At 39.3% G+C, this 14,988-nt stretch overlaps 1 protein-coding gene across 2 annotated transcripts in view; it reads left to right on the top strand.

The window, feature by feature from the left end:
• FRY (FRY microtubule binding protein) overlaps positions 1–14,988 on the top strand; it is a 272,666-nt gene that overhangs the window by 15,125 nt on the left and 242,553 nt on the right. The gene's annotated exons all lie outside the window — the stretch shown is intronic.

Here is a 14,988-nt window from a genome sequence, read left to right on the forward strand (position 1 = left end):
TATTTCCATTTCATGTGGAAATATCAGTATTTTCCAGTGAGGTTTATATTTTCATCTTGTTCAGATTTAGCTATTAATTTGAAAGGGCTTTATCACTGACTGACTTCCCCTGTACACAGCGTCCCTAAGCTAGGTCTCGCAATGGTTAAATAAGAATAGCTAGCATTCATGAAGGACTGCCATGTTTCAGCCACAGTGCTAAGCAGTCTCTCATTTAAACTTCCTCACATCCTATTGAGGCAAATACCATTTTGTAGAATAAAAACCAAATGCTAATAAAGAAATAAGAGACATTCACAATCAGTAGGTGATGGTGCCCAGATTCCAATCTGCTTCTGTCTCTAGAGCCTCTCTTCTTGTTGGCAGCCCAGTTAGAGCCATTCCTGCCCCACTTTTCCTCTGCTCATTTCCCACCAAAGCATCTGAAAGAGCCAGATGCTTGCTTGCTTGGCCTTTAGTGCAAGCTTCTGACTGCTATCCCAGTTGCTGGAGGGAACTTCTGGAAAGGATTTTCTTCCTGGAAATACGAGAAATGCATCTTTTGCCACGCTGATATACTTGCTGCTTCCAGCCTTTGAACATAGTTTGTGCAGGTGGCTGAAAAACAAAACAAAATTAGAATAATCATCTAAGGTGATTTTAAGCTGAACTTGAGCCAAGTTCCTGCCCTTAAAAGAAGAGTGTCAAGTGAAAAAGATCTATATAAATCAATAATTGCAGTAAAATATGACCAGTAAGCAATCCCATGAAATGTTAATTGTGTATATGTAAGAGTGACTGTTATTTGTACATTCTTTTACCTGCTGACCCCTAAGACCAATTTTCACTAATTTTTTCCCTATATTGCTGATATATATCTCCAAAATAGGATATTTTCTTATCAACCTGCTGAAGCTGTGACTTCATCTCTCTCCTCCAGGACCCTTATAGGGCTTAGTTCCTCATCAGTCATGCTGAATTTCGCTATTAGTCAGTCCTAGGCAAGAAACTAGACTTGTTTTCAACCCTTCATTGTTGTTCATCCAAATTGCTGCTAAAACTTGTCTTGTTTTCCTCCTTGAATGACATCTCCCACATCTGGACCTTCGTCACCATCACCTCTGCCAAGGCCTGGTTCCAGGTCTGCATCACCTCCCATCTGGAATACTCACAATTCCTTCTCACTGGCTATCTGCTGCTACTGCCTTTCCAGGACAGTCTTTCCTGGAAGTCCTTCCCGTAGCTTTGAGCATTGATCTTCACCTTTTTACTCTTGTAATTGTGCATCAGCTTCCATAGGCAGGGATTGCATGACAAATGCTTTTGGTGTCAATGGTTGCAAGCTCACTGAATAATTAAAATACCATCGTGAACTGAGAGTCACCATCTGAATTAATTTCATTGACGATATATATCCAAACCATTTGTTTTGGTAGGTTCAAGAGTTCTGTGGGGTGCAGAAATGGACTGAATCTTTGACCTGTAGCCTGTAATCTAAATACCAATGATATCCTTGGAGTATTAGTCACAGTCACTGGCCAGAGATGAGGTAGGAGTATTACTGTGGTACTACAAACACAATTAAGTTAAAAGGAATAACATCTGCTACTCTATATTTTTATGCTGGCGAGATTTAAACAGGCTAGATTTGACAAGGCATAACGTAGAAATTGAGGAAAGGCTTGCTGAAAGTTAAGACCGAAAGCTAAGTATAATGCCCTGGTTAATATATTAAGTGAGCTTAGGCAGAGGATACTACTACTCATGAAGTGTACACACTCCAGTGATGGAAGACCCACTCAACAATTCTCAAGTGTCCCTCGTACACAAAACAACAGCCATCAAACTGGCCCAATGAGCTCATTAAATATCATATTGTTCTGCCAGACAAGGCCCTTGTTTTAGGGAGTGACTAAGAGACTGTCACTTCTTGGGCCAGGAGAATGAAAATGCTCTTCAGGCTCTGGTAAAAGGATAGAGATAAATTGTTGATACTGTTCCTGGGACATCCCTCCCCATTTCAGTCTATGTCTGACTGGCCTGTGTTTCATACTGAAAGATGACAACTCAGCTGATTTACTCAGCTCTGTGTTTTCCTGAAGTTTTTGCTGTTGTCCCACGCAAGAGACAGAAGGTTAGAATCTATGTTCTTTGTGGACAGTGCTAAGTTAATGCCAAAAGATCTACGCGAGCCTGATGCTGCTGGGGCTGGCAAAGTTATGTGAGCTCCGAAGTTGAGACCAAGCCTCCATCTCCTCTACTTTAAGTGGAAAGTTAACACAGTCCGGAAGAGTCAGCCAGGAGTATCAGCCCGTTTGTGTTAACTTGCTTTTATTTTTTCTTGCTGAAAACAGAAGTGAATTACACTCTTCACTGAATCCTGCTGCAGAGGAAAATGATGCAACACTGGTCACATGACACAAAGATAAAAGGCCCTTTATGCAAACCTAGTTCTTCATTGTGTTTCCATGTAAGGAAAGGTTCAATACCCACACTGCAAAGCAACACAAAATTGTTGTTCTTAATCTTGGATCTTTCTCTACATGGAGCAGCCATGATGTTTTACGTTGTTTTTGTCTTTTTAAATTTTTCTGCCTTTTTGACCACAAGATTCATTAATGTTTATGTAATACAAAATATAGAAAGAAATTATATAGGCTTATTTGATTTACTTTTGACTAAACAAGGGTTTTTTTCTATGTGGTTTGGGACTGTTACGATCATGTGCTTTGCCTTAGCCACACACTTGCTATGTGAACTTGAGCAAGTTACTTAAACTCTGATTCCTAAAAAAGAGACTGCCTGATATGTATGAGATATATATGGGGGTATATATATATGTATATATATAGCTAATAATCATGTATATTTCCTTAAATAAATATGTTTATCTATGTATACCTACTCATAGAGCCATAACAATTAAAGGAGTTGACATTTATGAAGTATTTAGCATATTCACTATTGTACTTGCTCAAATAAATGGTAGCCATTGTTATTAGTAATTTGCCTAATTAATGCTTGTCTAAATCCCTCTGTAAGTTAATGGTTTTGTCATGTTGGCTCATTGCCAAGACAATATGACCAGGAACCAAAGAGTCTTGGAGCTTTTTTGTGACATCTTCTTGACTTGAGGATCTGAACTTTACCACCCCCTAGAGAGGACATTTTGGTAGCAAAGTACATTTCTGGAACTTCAGAAAATTAACCATCTAAAGATGTCTAAGATGTAATGTGTTCCTTCTAAATTCAGAGCTATGTATGGTGGCTGAAAATATAACAAGGCATTAGCGTATGCTACAGTTGCAGCATTTTCTTGTTCCTTTTTCTTTTTTTCTTTTCTTTTCTTTTTTTTTTTTTTTTTTTTTTTTTTTTTTTTTGAGACAGAGTTTCGCTCTTGTTGCCCAGGCTGGAGTGCAATGGCATGGTCTCGGCTCACTGCAATCTCCACCTCCTGGGTTCAAGCGATTCTCTTGCCTCTGTCTCCCGAGTAGCTGGGATTACAAGCACGCGCCACCACTCCTGGCTAGTTTTTTGTGTTTTTAGTAGAAACAGGATTTCACCATGTTAACCAGGCTGTTCTCGAACTCCTGACCTCAGGTGATCTGCCTGCTTCGGCCTCCCAAAGTGCTGGGATTACAGGTGTGAGCCACCACACTCGGCCCAGTTGCAGCATTTTCTGTGAGCATTTACATGAATTAAACCTGAAGCGTGAGATTTTTGGATCTGGACCAAACTCTTCTCCTGTGTATAAGTTTCAATGTCACTCTGACGGACCCACTTCCACTTCCCTTTCCCCTACCCTTTCGACATACTTCCATTGTAGCAACAGTGGCATAGTGTAACCACTTTGCCTGTCTCAGTCCCTCCATGGCTGAGAATCAACCGTCTTTTCATTTTTCTACTCTCCAGCACATCTTAGGGCACATTGGCTCTTGTGAATAATCTGTTAAATATTAACTGAGTGAATAAAATCACTTGAGTGGGTGTTGGAGGTCTGTGGCTAAACTGCCAGCGTGTCTCCCATCAGTGGATGAGCACCCAGCAAGCAATAACACTGTTTCGTCTTTTGGGATCTTTCTATCTTTTATTCCAAGCAGGAACTCAGCATCTAATCTTAGCTATAAAGTCTCTTTCCTCTGTAACCCACACCTGTTGTTTTTTTTGAGTGAGTTCAACAAGCTAAATTGTACCATTGTGTTCACAGAACTCTGGGCAGATATGTCCATGAAATGAAAAGTGTAGAGTGAAATAATGTTTTATTTGTATAATGATCAGCCAACTTGAGGAAACATTTCAGAGAGAAATTGTGTGTTTATTTTTAAATCATTCAGCACTGTCAAGGATTGCTCTCTGTAAAAATACTAACTTTTTCCTACATTTACCTAAATGTCATTTATGTTACAAGGATTTGACTTACTTTTAAACCTTCTAGCCACTTTTGCCAAATTGGAAGGAAACCATGCTCAATGAAGTCTACTGAGCTAATTTAATTATTTACTCACAAGGTCTTTTTCCATGTGGGGAATGCTGCTGTTTTATATTTATTTGGAGACACTGATGGCCTTTCTAGAAAAAAAAAAAAATCTGAATATAAAGATTTTATCTTCATGATTAAGGTGCATGTACTTAAATAGCTGCCCAAATTGGACATGCCTGAATAAGCTTCAGGAAGTACCTGAGAGTGAATCAATAGTCCTCCCTTTCCCTTCTTGTCAATTATTAAATGCTTACATATGTAGGGTACTCTGGTACGTAGAGTACACAGTGATTCAGCAGGCCCAGCTCTTGCCTTCTCTGGGCTTCACAATCAAAGACAGCCTACTCTGATGAAAGGGAAGGTATAAGGAAGTTGCAAGAGAACAGAAATAGGTGCTCTGGCCATGCCAGGCATTGTACTGGGACCTAGGGACACTGACCTAAATAATCATGTAGAGAAGGAAGTGATTCATCATTTTAAGAGGGAGGGAAGAAGCTGAGGGATAGTTCCACAGAGGCTGTGACATTTGAATATGAAGAATGTTATAGAGAAGAGGGAGAAAGGCGGAGGGAAGAGCATGAGCAGTTGCAGGGAGTTGGGGAGGTGACTGAGGGTATGACAACTGGATCCCAAGGTCCCTGAAAGAGTGACAGATGGTGGATACAAAGGCAAGTTGGGTGAGATGACAGGGAGCATGGAAGGATCTTCTGAAAGGTCTGGGCTTACTGTGAAAGCACTGGGCAACCCCATAGGTTTTTAAGCAGGGAACAGCATGATCACATCCCAGCAAATTCGGGGCCTCTGGACTGAGAATGGAGGTAGAGCCAATCACTGCGAGGATGGCCCAGGAAACAGACAACAAGGACTCAAAATAAAGTAGTAGCAGAGGAGTTGGATAGAAGGGAACAGATTCAAGCCAATTGTCTGGGGTAGAATTGTCAGAGTTTGGTATCTTCCCTGGGTCCAGCCTGTGTTTCATTTTAATGTATGATAGAAACACGCATAATTATGTAGCTCAAGCAAGCTGCTTTAAAAAAAATAGGCAGAAGCAATTATTTGATGAACAGTGTTTTAATATTATACTTTGGCTAGAAAATATGCTGTTGAAATAGAATATTTGTGTTGAGGGTAAAAGTTGATGGTGAGGTTCTCTCTTGACAATGCTCAATTGATTTAATACATCAAATTAACACAGTGGTGTTGTATAGCTGCTATGTGAAGCCCCTGTTACATTCATTTTATAGTTATTCCTAGGTTATAGATTGGCAGAGATTTTCTTAGGTTTTGTTTTTCAAGGAAATACACATTTTAGATGGCCACATGACCTTAAACCATTTAAATGTCAAACAAATACCTAATGGATACTGCATAGCCTGTTGGATTACTTCGGGATAGTTTTAGAGTATCAATTCATCCAAGTTGTCTAACCACTTTTTACCTATGACAATCTCAGAAAAATGTCGTGTAATTTTCGTAGAAAAAAAGGCATCATGAAAGCTCCCAAAGATAGCACCTCCTAAGAAACAAGTTCAAGATCATCTCTGTCAACTGCTTTTATTATATTCAGAATTATCTACAGCTTGGTCCTGCAGTGACACACAGGCATTAGCAGTTGTTTCACCTTCCTTTCTGTCCTTCAGGGAGAGCAGTGTGCTTTCCTGGGCCATGTATAGTTGCATAATAAACCCTTCTAGGAGAAAATGTCTCCTAGTCTTAGGGGCATTTTTGAAAGCATATTTTGCTCTGTTCTTATGTCACTTCAAACTCCATCCCGTTAGGCTAGTTAAATCAGATTCTCCCAATGCCTCCTCCCCACCTTTATGTGAGGAAGTTTCAGCAGTCATGTTAACACTATGGGCTGACAAGGCATGACACTGACTACTTCAGAATGCCACAGAGTACTCCGGTGACAATTATTATGTAATGACATCACATCAGTCATCACATATGAAAATTAGACAGAGGTGCACCTACCTCTTCATAATGAAACAACAGGTTGTAAACCTTTCACCTGTACTATCTTGTGCACTCTCAGTTCTCTGAATGAATATTGTAAAATAAAGAGACCTATAATTAAGTTTTAATTATATCCACCACATACAGCATTTTAGGAAGACCCTGACAACATAACATGTCAACAGACTCTGAAAAGCAACAATGAGGATTGTTCAAGGAAACAAATCAGTACCAGTACAGTTGAGAACAGAGGTAATAACTTAATCTGAGAGGTTATACAGCCATAAAACTCCATTCATGTAAATCCATACTTACATTATTTCCATTTCCTTCTGATTCGGGAGCTCAAAATTATTTTATCCCAGGATGTAGTTGGGTGAGGAAAATGACCGTTTCCCTTTTATTTGGTTAAGGGAGGTTTTGTGGTATAAGTGGGATTTTTACAAGGTCTTTGAAGGAGAAGATGGGTTGGCAGGATTGAGGGAAAAGACATGTCAAGCAAAAAGTGTGTAGTTGGGAGAGGAAGAAGCAGAGGAAGGGAGTGGTGAAATGGCTGGCAAGAGCAGATGGAAGGGAATTAAAGGACTACCTACCGGAATGAAAAAGAAGCCCAACAAAAAACTCTACAAACATTTGCCAGTTTAGCTTTCTGCTTAAATATTGAGCTTGTTTTCCCCATTGCCCGAATTACTCCTGAGTTTTCAGATGGATGCTAACTCTGTGAGACCAGTATACACTATTTACAATATGTAAATGATTCTGCTGTAGTAGTACTGTCAAAATAGTGGTTTTGCTAATGCAAATTTGTATCAGGAAATCACAATTTTTCAATTCAATTTTACTAGCTTTTCTTCTCACATGGATGTGGTTTTAAAAAAAAAGATTTCAACAAATCAACCAATATTCATTGAGGACCCACTGTGTACAAAACACTACAGCAGAAGCAATGGTAATTTGCAAAGTATGAGGTAAGCAGGCAAGGTAGAAATCCATGTGATATTCAGAAAGAATGAAGATGTCAGTAGAGGAACTAGCACAACACAATGTGTGATCAATCATAATGTGGGTGATGTGGTTAGAACTAGAGAAAGATTAAGATTTTTAAAAATTTTTTTCCTAGTCAGTTTTATATGTTTGGTTTTGTAATAGATTTGGGCGCCATATAGAAGTATTTAATATCAGAAATCTCTTTTATGATCTTTTGCTTCTCAACTTCTAGGAGGCAGTCTGGTATAGCAGGAAGAGTACAAACTCCAGAGGTGGAAAAGCTATATTGTAGTCCTTTTTCCTGGCATTTATTGAGTGTGCTGTCTTTGACAAATTACTTAGTGTTCTCTTCTATAGAGTGGACATAAAGGTGACCACCTCCCAGTCTCACCTGGCCTGATACTTTTTGAAGTGATCAATAAATGTTATTGAATCAATAAATCAGTATTTCTAATAACTTAATTTGTGAATATATATGGCTACATGCATTTACTAATTCATAAAGACACAACACTGTAACTTTGTCTGAATAGATTTCCATGTGTATCTGCAAAATTATTCCCTGTGTGTCTAAGTTTTATAAAAAGCATTAATTGGTCTAAAGCAGTGTGCCCAGTGCAATACCAGGCACGCATGTAATTCTAAGTTTTGTAGTAGCGACATTAAGCTTAAAAGCATTGAAATTTTCATAATTTATTTTATCTAATTCAGTATATCTAAAATGTTATTTCAATATGTAATCAGCATAACTATTAATAAAATATTTTACCTTCTTTTTTTGAGGAATTCAGAATGTATTTTACACCATCAACATATTTAAATTTGAACACCGAATTTATCCAAAACACTTGATCTATATTTGGATTTAATAAAATTTACAGTTGAAAAAGTACTTTCATATATGCAGATTTGTCCAAACATACTTAAAACATTTCCAATAACTGAACCAAGTGTCAGCTTTTACGTTTGAATTTAAATTAATTGCGATAAAAATAAAAATTAAGTTTCTGACTGGGCACAGTGGCTAGTGCCTGTAATCTCAGCACTTTGGGAGGCTGAGAGAGGCCAATCACCTAATGTCAGGAGTTCAAGACCAGCCTGGCCAACATGGTGAAACCCTGTCTCTACTAAAAGTAAAAAAATTAGCCGGGTGTGGTGGTGTGGGCCTGGAGTCCCAGCTACTCAGGAGGCTGAGGCTGAAAAATCGCTTGAACCTGGGAGGCAGAGGTTGCAATGAGCTGAGATCACACCACTGTACTCCAGCCTCCAGCCTGGGTAACAAAGCGAGACTCCATCTCAAAAAAAAAAAAAATTAAGTTCCTTAGTAAAACTGAACACATTTCAAGGGCTAAGCAGCCATATGTGGCTAATAGCTACTGTATTAGACTACAAAGTAGAACTATTTCAAATTGTTTTCTCAGGAAGTCCCAGACTTAGACAGAATAGTTATTTTATAATATAAAATAATGACATTCTAAGACTGGATTTTATTTTGGGAGTTGTCTCTTACCGACTATGCTTAGTAATGACTTCTTTTTTTTTTGAGACGGACTCTCACTCTGTCGCCCAGGCTGGAGTGCAGTGGTGCAATCTCGGCTCACTGCAAGCTCCACCTCCCAGGTTCATGCCATTCTCCTGCCTCAGCCTCCCGAGTAGCTGGGACTACAGGCACCCGCCACCACGGCTGGCTAATTTTTTGTAGTTTTAGTAGAGACGGGGTTTCACCGTGTTAGCCAGGATGGTCTCAATCTGCTGACCTTCACTTTTGGAGGCTGAGACGGGCAGATCACGAGGTCAGCTAGATTTTTGACATGCCCTTTGAATGAAGCTCTCTAGGTTACTTGGCCTAAAGAACGTATAGATACTATTAAAATGCTGCAGGACAATTGCTGTTTCTTCATGTATGCACCTGACTCCATCGTCTTTGCAGACGAACTGTCTGGGTCTCAGACTGTGTTAGTTTTCTGAGGTCCCACGGCTTGTTAATGGCAGCATCAGCCTGTGAACATGGGCTTACAGGTTCATAATGCCAGAGTCCATACTAGGCCTCATTTAAGTGCAGGTGCATCCCTGATGTACTTTGGACACTTAGAGTCTTCCCTGAAGGAGGGTCCTTTCTTGCGCTATATTTTTTAATTCTCAAACATATCATCAACTCAAAATACATGGTAAAATTTGGAAAAGCACATGAGGTAGACTAGGTTGTCTCAAAGAATCCTTCTTGGGTAGAACAGGGTTGTGGGGATGAGGGTATTAGCCAAAGAGACCTTAGTAGTAAAAGGTTGTGTGGCTCTATGCTTTCTCTGTGCTCCTTCACCGCACTTTTAAAGGCAAAACTTAACAGAAAAACCACCATTACTGTATAACCTCCAAAATAGTGATGGTCCTACTACAGACATTTCTGTGTATACATTTCTCCTTTGGATTTGTTTCTAAATAAAACCAGTAAAGATGATTCACAAGCACTGGGTGCTAATGACTATGGGATACTTAGCTGAATGGTTTTCTAAGATTCAGTATATTCAGTTCTTAGTGTTGAATTCTGTATGCCTTCTTAAAAAAAAATATGAGCCAATTCTCTGAACTCCTGGCATTAACTATTTCATTGGAATTAACATACTTCATGGGAAAGGTTAATGTTCTAAAGACCAGTCAGAACTTCCATTCTGGTTTGGTCTGGTCTCTTGGGCCTAGGGTAGCATCTCAAAACCTATGGCCTCCCATACATTGTATTTAATAAGCCCCACTCTGGACCACACGCCTTTGCAAATTTTGGCACTTAAATTGCTGTCAAAAACAGCATCTCTACTCAGATGCCCCCAAAAACTGCCACTCCTTTCCAGAAACATTTGAAATCTATCCTCAGTTGCCATTTAGAAATATAGGAACAAAGAACATCCAGCAACAATCAGCCAAACCACTTTCATGAGAGAATGCTGAAAGTCCATTACTGACCCTCTCTTGACTCTTCATTCACTATGATGTGGCATGATGTAATGAGATTAGATAAACTAACTCATAATCTTTGTTTAAAAGATGCTTTCTGGTCGGGCACAGTGGCTCACACCTGTAATCCCAGCACTTTGGGAAGCCAGGCGGGTGGATCACCTGAGGTCAGGAGTTTGAGACCAGCCTGGCCAACATGGGGAAACTCCGCCTCTACTAAAAATAAAGGAAAATTAGCTGGGCGTGGTGACACGCACCTATAATCCCAGCTACTCAGGAGGCTGAGGCAGGAAAATCGCTTGAACCTGGGAAGGGGAAGCAGAGGTTGCTATGAGCCAAGATCATACCACTGCACTCCAGCCTGGGCAACTGAGTGAGACTGTCTCAAAAAAATAAAAATGAAATAATAAAAGATGCTTTCTTAAATGAAAATAGTTGTTTACTTTCATTCTAACCGTGCCTCTAGTGAGCAAGTCACTCAGCTGAACTCTCATTGTCAGGTTAATTTTTTTAAGTTTTTAGATGTTTTGAATGAAACTATGAAAACCCTGCAGAAGTGTTTATCCTTTACTGTTAACAGGATGTCATCTTGAACACACCCCCTTTTTTTGTTCTGTATAACTATTCAGGAAGTGTTCACAGGGACTGTGAAGGAATTCTGGGAGGTATACTAACTAAATGGCACCACTTGCTTTGTTGTTGTTAATTGTATAAATGCTTTGTAGAATTTATGCATTTATCAAGTGATTTTTTTTTTCATCTTGTCTTTTGATTTTCTGCACTCAATTTGCTAGGAGTTTAAAAACTAGACCAAAAATAAATAAATAAACCTTGCTTGGGTTGTAAGAGTTAGGCTTGAAGTTAGACCTTGCATTAGTCTATGTATATCAAGGACATAGATTTCTGACACCTATTTGGGGCAGAGAAATGGAACCCCAGAGGCTGTTTAACGGTAAGAAACAAATGAAGGACAGCAAAAGCACACCCCAAGTTCTTTTGGTTAACTTCCTGATTCTTCATTATGTTTTGAGTTATAGATACAAGGTTACCAACCAGCTAGATGGTTCTGTTTTATTATTTATTTCTTTATTTTATTATTTACTTCTTTATTTAGAGACAGGGTCTTGTGTCGCCCAGGCTGGCGTGCAGTGGTGTGATCATAGCTCCCTGCAGCCTCCCTCCTGGGGTTAAGCCATCCTCCCACCTCAGTATCCTGAGTAGTTGGGCCCACAGGTGCATACCACCATGCCCAGCTAATGTTTGTGGTTTTTGTAGAGACAGGGTTTTGCCATGTTGCCCAGGCTGGTCTCAAACTCCTGGACTCAAGTGAGTCTCCCACCTCAACCTCCCGAAGTGGTGGGATTACAGGAATGAGCCACCATGCCTGGCCTAAAATGGAAACTATTTTAAACCCTCCTGTGCATTCCTCTGCCTGGGAGGATTGGTTTACTGAATACTCTGTTCTCATTTATTATTAAATCTTCCCAAGGGCTATAAGTAGCTTCCAAACCTGGGTACACATTGGAATCACTTATGGAACCATTAAAAAGACAAATTCTAGCCTTGCCAGGGGTTCAAATTCTACAGGTCTTCCTGAGGCCATTGAGTCTGTACATTTTATAAAGCTCTGTCCATCTTTGGGTAAACTTTGGGCTTTTGTCAGACCCCTCTCCAAAAAATAAGTGAGTTCAACTCAAGAAACAGAACCTGTACAATAATCCTCCAAAACACTGTAATTAAAAGACTGAGGACAACAGAAAGATCAAGTGAGAAATTACACATATAGAACTGGGTGGTACCTATAAGCTGAGTAATAGAAATCAGGAAAACTTATTGGAAAAAGAACATTTAGTGTACTTCTAATACATTTAAGTTAGTATGCCTTCCAGAATATTTCTCATTAACATAGAATCCCTTCTGATTTTTCTTTCCAAGGTTGAGTTTAAGAATATACCTGGTAGGCTGGGCGCAGTGGCTCACGCCTGTAATCCCAGCACTTTGGGAGGCCAAGGCGGGCGGATCACGTGGTCGGGAGATTGAGACCAGCCTGGCCAATATGGTGAAACCCTGTCTCTACTAAAAATACAAAAATTAGCTGGGTGTGGTGGCGGACGCCTGTAGTCCCAGCTACTTGGGAAGCTGAGGCAGGAGAATCTCTTAAACCCGGGAGGCGGAGGTTGCAGTGAGCTGAGGTCGCAGCACTGCACTCCAGCCTGGCGACAAAGTGAGATTCCATCTAAAAAAAAAAAAGGAATATACCCGGTCATTTATCAGAGAATGGGTAACCTTTGGAGGTTTAAAGTGAGCCTCTGTATAGGTTCACACAGTCTATGCCAAATAAGCACCATACACCTGGTTAGTAGAATGCTGCTTCACCAGTAGCTTGCTGTCAGAGGTACCCTGTGCCAAAACAAGCCAGTATTTTCCTAGTGGCCCTCCTAATACACATTTTCAGGTTGCATTTGTTTGCTGCATATGTCTTTAGGTAATGACATGCCTGGCAAATGCTACCTACAACTATAAGCCTATTTCATAGCCAGTACTTCCCAGCACAATGACACATTATCTTTTATGGATTCCCTGCCCTTATTATGGTTTCCACAGGGAAGAGGCCAGGCTGCAGGTGATGTTTGCTTATGTTGTGCTCCATTTGGTTCCTCCCTTAACACGGCCTCAAAGGCTCCTTGTCTCTGAAAGTTTTGTTAATACAAGTGAATGAATATATTCTGTAGTATGTTATATCACTGAAAAATAGTGAAAATACATAATCCTTTTGGCACTGGCATCTATTGTTAATATTTTAACTCTTGTATTTACTAAATTTCTAGGAAGAGTAACATGTATGTATCTCATACAATAAAATGTAACCATTTTATTACTGAAATATTTCACTGAATATTATCACAAACTGGTTCTAATACCTGTTTAGAGAAATGTTGGGTTTATAAGAACAATGATGAAAAAAATAGGAATCATCATCAGCATATGTATCCTCTCACTTCAGAGTTTTGAATGAAATAGGTAGGGTTACAATATGATCATTTTAAATGGTGACTTTTCCTTTAAGTTGGAAAAAAATTCTTGAGTTGGTGTGCAAAGGTTATTTCTTGCTTCCCATAATAAAATAGAGTAAGGAGACTATACAGTAAAGTAGGTGGATAGAGTCCAGTAGGCTACATTTATTTTACTTTTTTTTATTTTTTATTTTTTTTGAGACAGACTCTCACTCTGTCACCCAGGCTGGAATGCAGTGGCAGGATCTCAGCTCACTGCAACCTTCCACCTCCTGGTTTCAAGTGATTCTCCTGCCTCGGCCTCCTCAGTAGCTGGGATTACAGGCACCTGCCAGCACGCCTAGCTAATTTTTGTATTTTTAGTAGAGACAGGGTTTCACCATGTTGGCCAGGCTGGTCTCAAACTCCTGACCTCAGGTGATCCACCCACCTCGGCCTCCCAAAGGGCTGGGATTACAGGCGTGAGCCACCATGCCGGGCCTAGTAGGCTACATTAAAGAGAGTAGTTGTATGATCTAATGTTTATGCTAATAAGTAGCTATTGGTTGGCCGGTAGCCTAAGAGCAGTCCTCCCAGAAGCAACAAGTAAACTAAACAGACTCAGGAACTTCCTTGCAGATTCTAAGCCCGTGAAGGTAGAAGCATTGGGTTCAACTTTCGTTTGCACTTAAAAATATTTGCAGTCATGCCATCAGTACATAGAGAAGCAGAAAGGAAACTTTTATGAATATTAGACTAATTGTTAAAGAAAAAGGAAGCATCAACTTTAAAGTCATTCATTCAATTAATATTTGAGGGTTGTTACAAAACTATCAATTAAGTCAACAATCCAGTTTAATTTATTTATTAAATTTAGATTACATTAATATAGTTTAAAATGTATGACTTTTTTTTAGAATCATCAGGAAACCAACAATCTATAAGTAAACTCATCCTAATCATGAAGGTTAGCCCTGGAAATAACAAATCATTTTAATAATTTTGAATAAAGTTTTTTTCTAAAAAGTATTTTACTATCTCTGTTTGTATCTGTGGCATAAAATGCTATCATAATTTAACCGCATGTAAATGAACTCAGATCATCAGTGAATGTATTAATTATTTGAGATTTTATAATATATGGATACGTTCAGGGCTTTTGAAATGTGAAGGGCATTATCTTTCTATACTAAAATATCTGTAGGCTGCTTTCTTTTCTCAGTTTTATGTCTGCTTTGTGCTTTTGTTTTCTGATTTTTTTATTAATATCTGCCATCAGCTGACAGCTGTCACTTACACTGTCAGTATGCCTGACCTTAGGATCCTTCACCTGTCCTTGATTTTTTCCTTTTGATTTAACATACATTCGATGGAGGGACAAGATTATGTCTAATGTAGGAGAACATGGGCTTTAAGTGGGGATAGTCAGGTGAGGTGGAGGGCACCAAAGGTGACTGCACTCTGGAATTCAGCTATGTTTTGGATATGCAGAATATCTGGGTAAAAAAATATGTATACATTATTTGAGGCATCTCTTAAATGTATACAAAGACAAATACTCTAAGGTTGCCATTGTTTAGAAGTCCCAATCATATTAAGGAAAGCCCTAGAATAAAAATTAATAAATGTAGTGACACTGGAGTCTGA

The sequence above is a fragment of the Macaca thibetana genome, chromosome 17, assembly GCF_024542745.1.
Source record: "Macaca thibetana thibetana isolate TM-01 chromosome 17, ASM2454274v1, whole genome shotgun sequence".
Classification (NCBI taxonomy): domain Eukaryota; kingdom Metazoa; phylum Chordata; class Mammalia; order Primates; family Cercopithecidae; genus Macaca; species Macaca thibetana.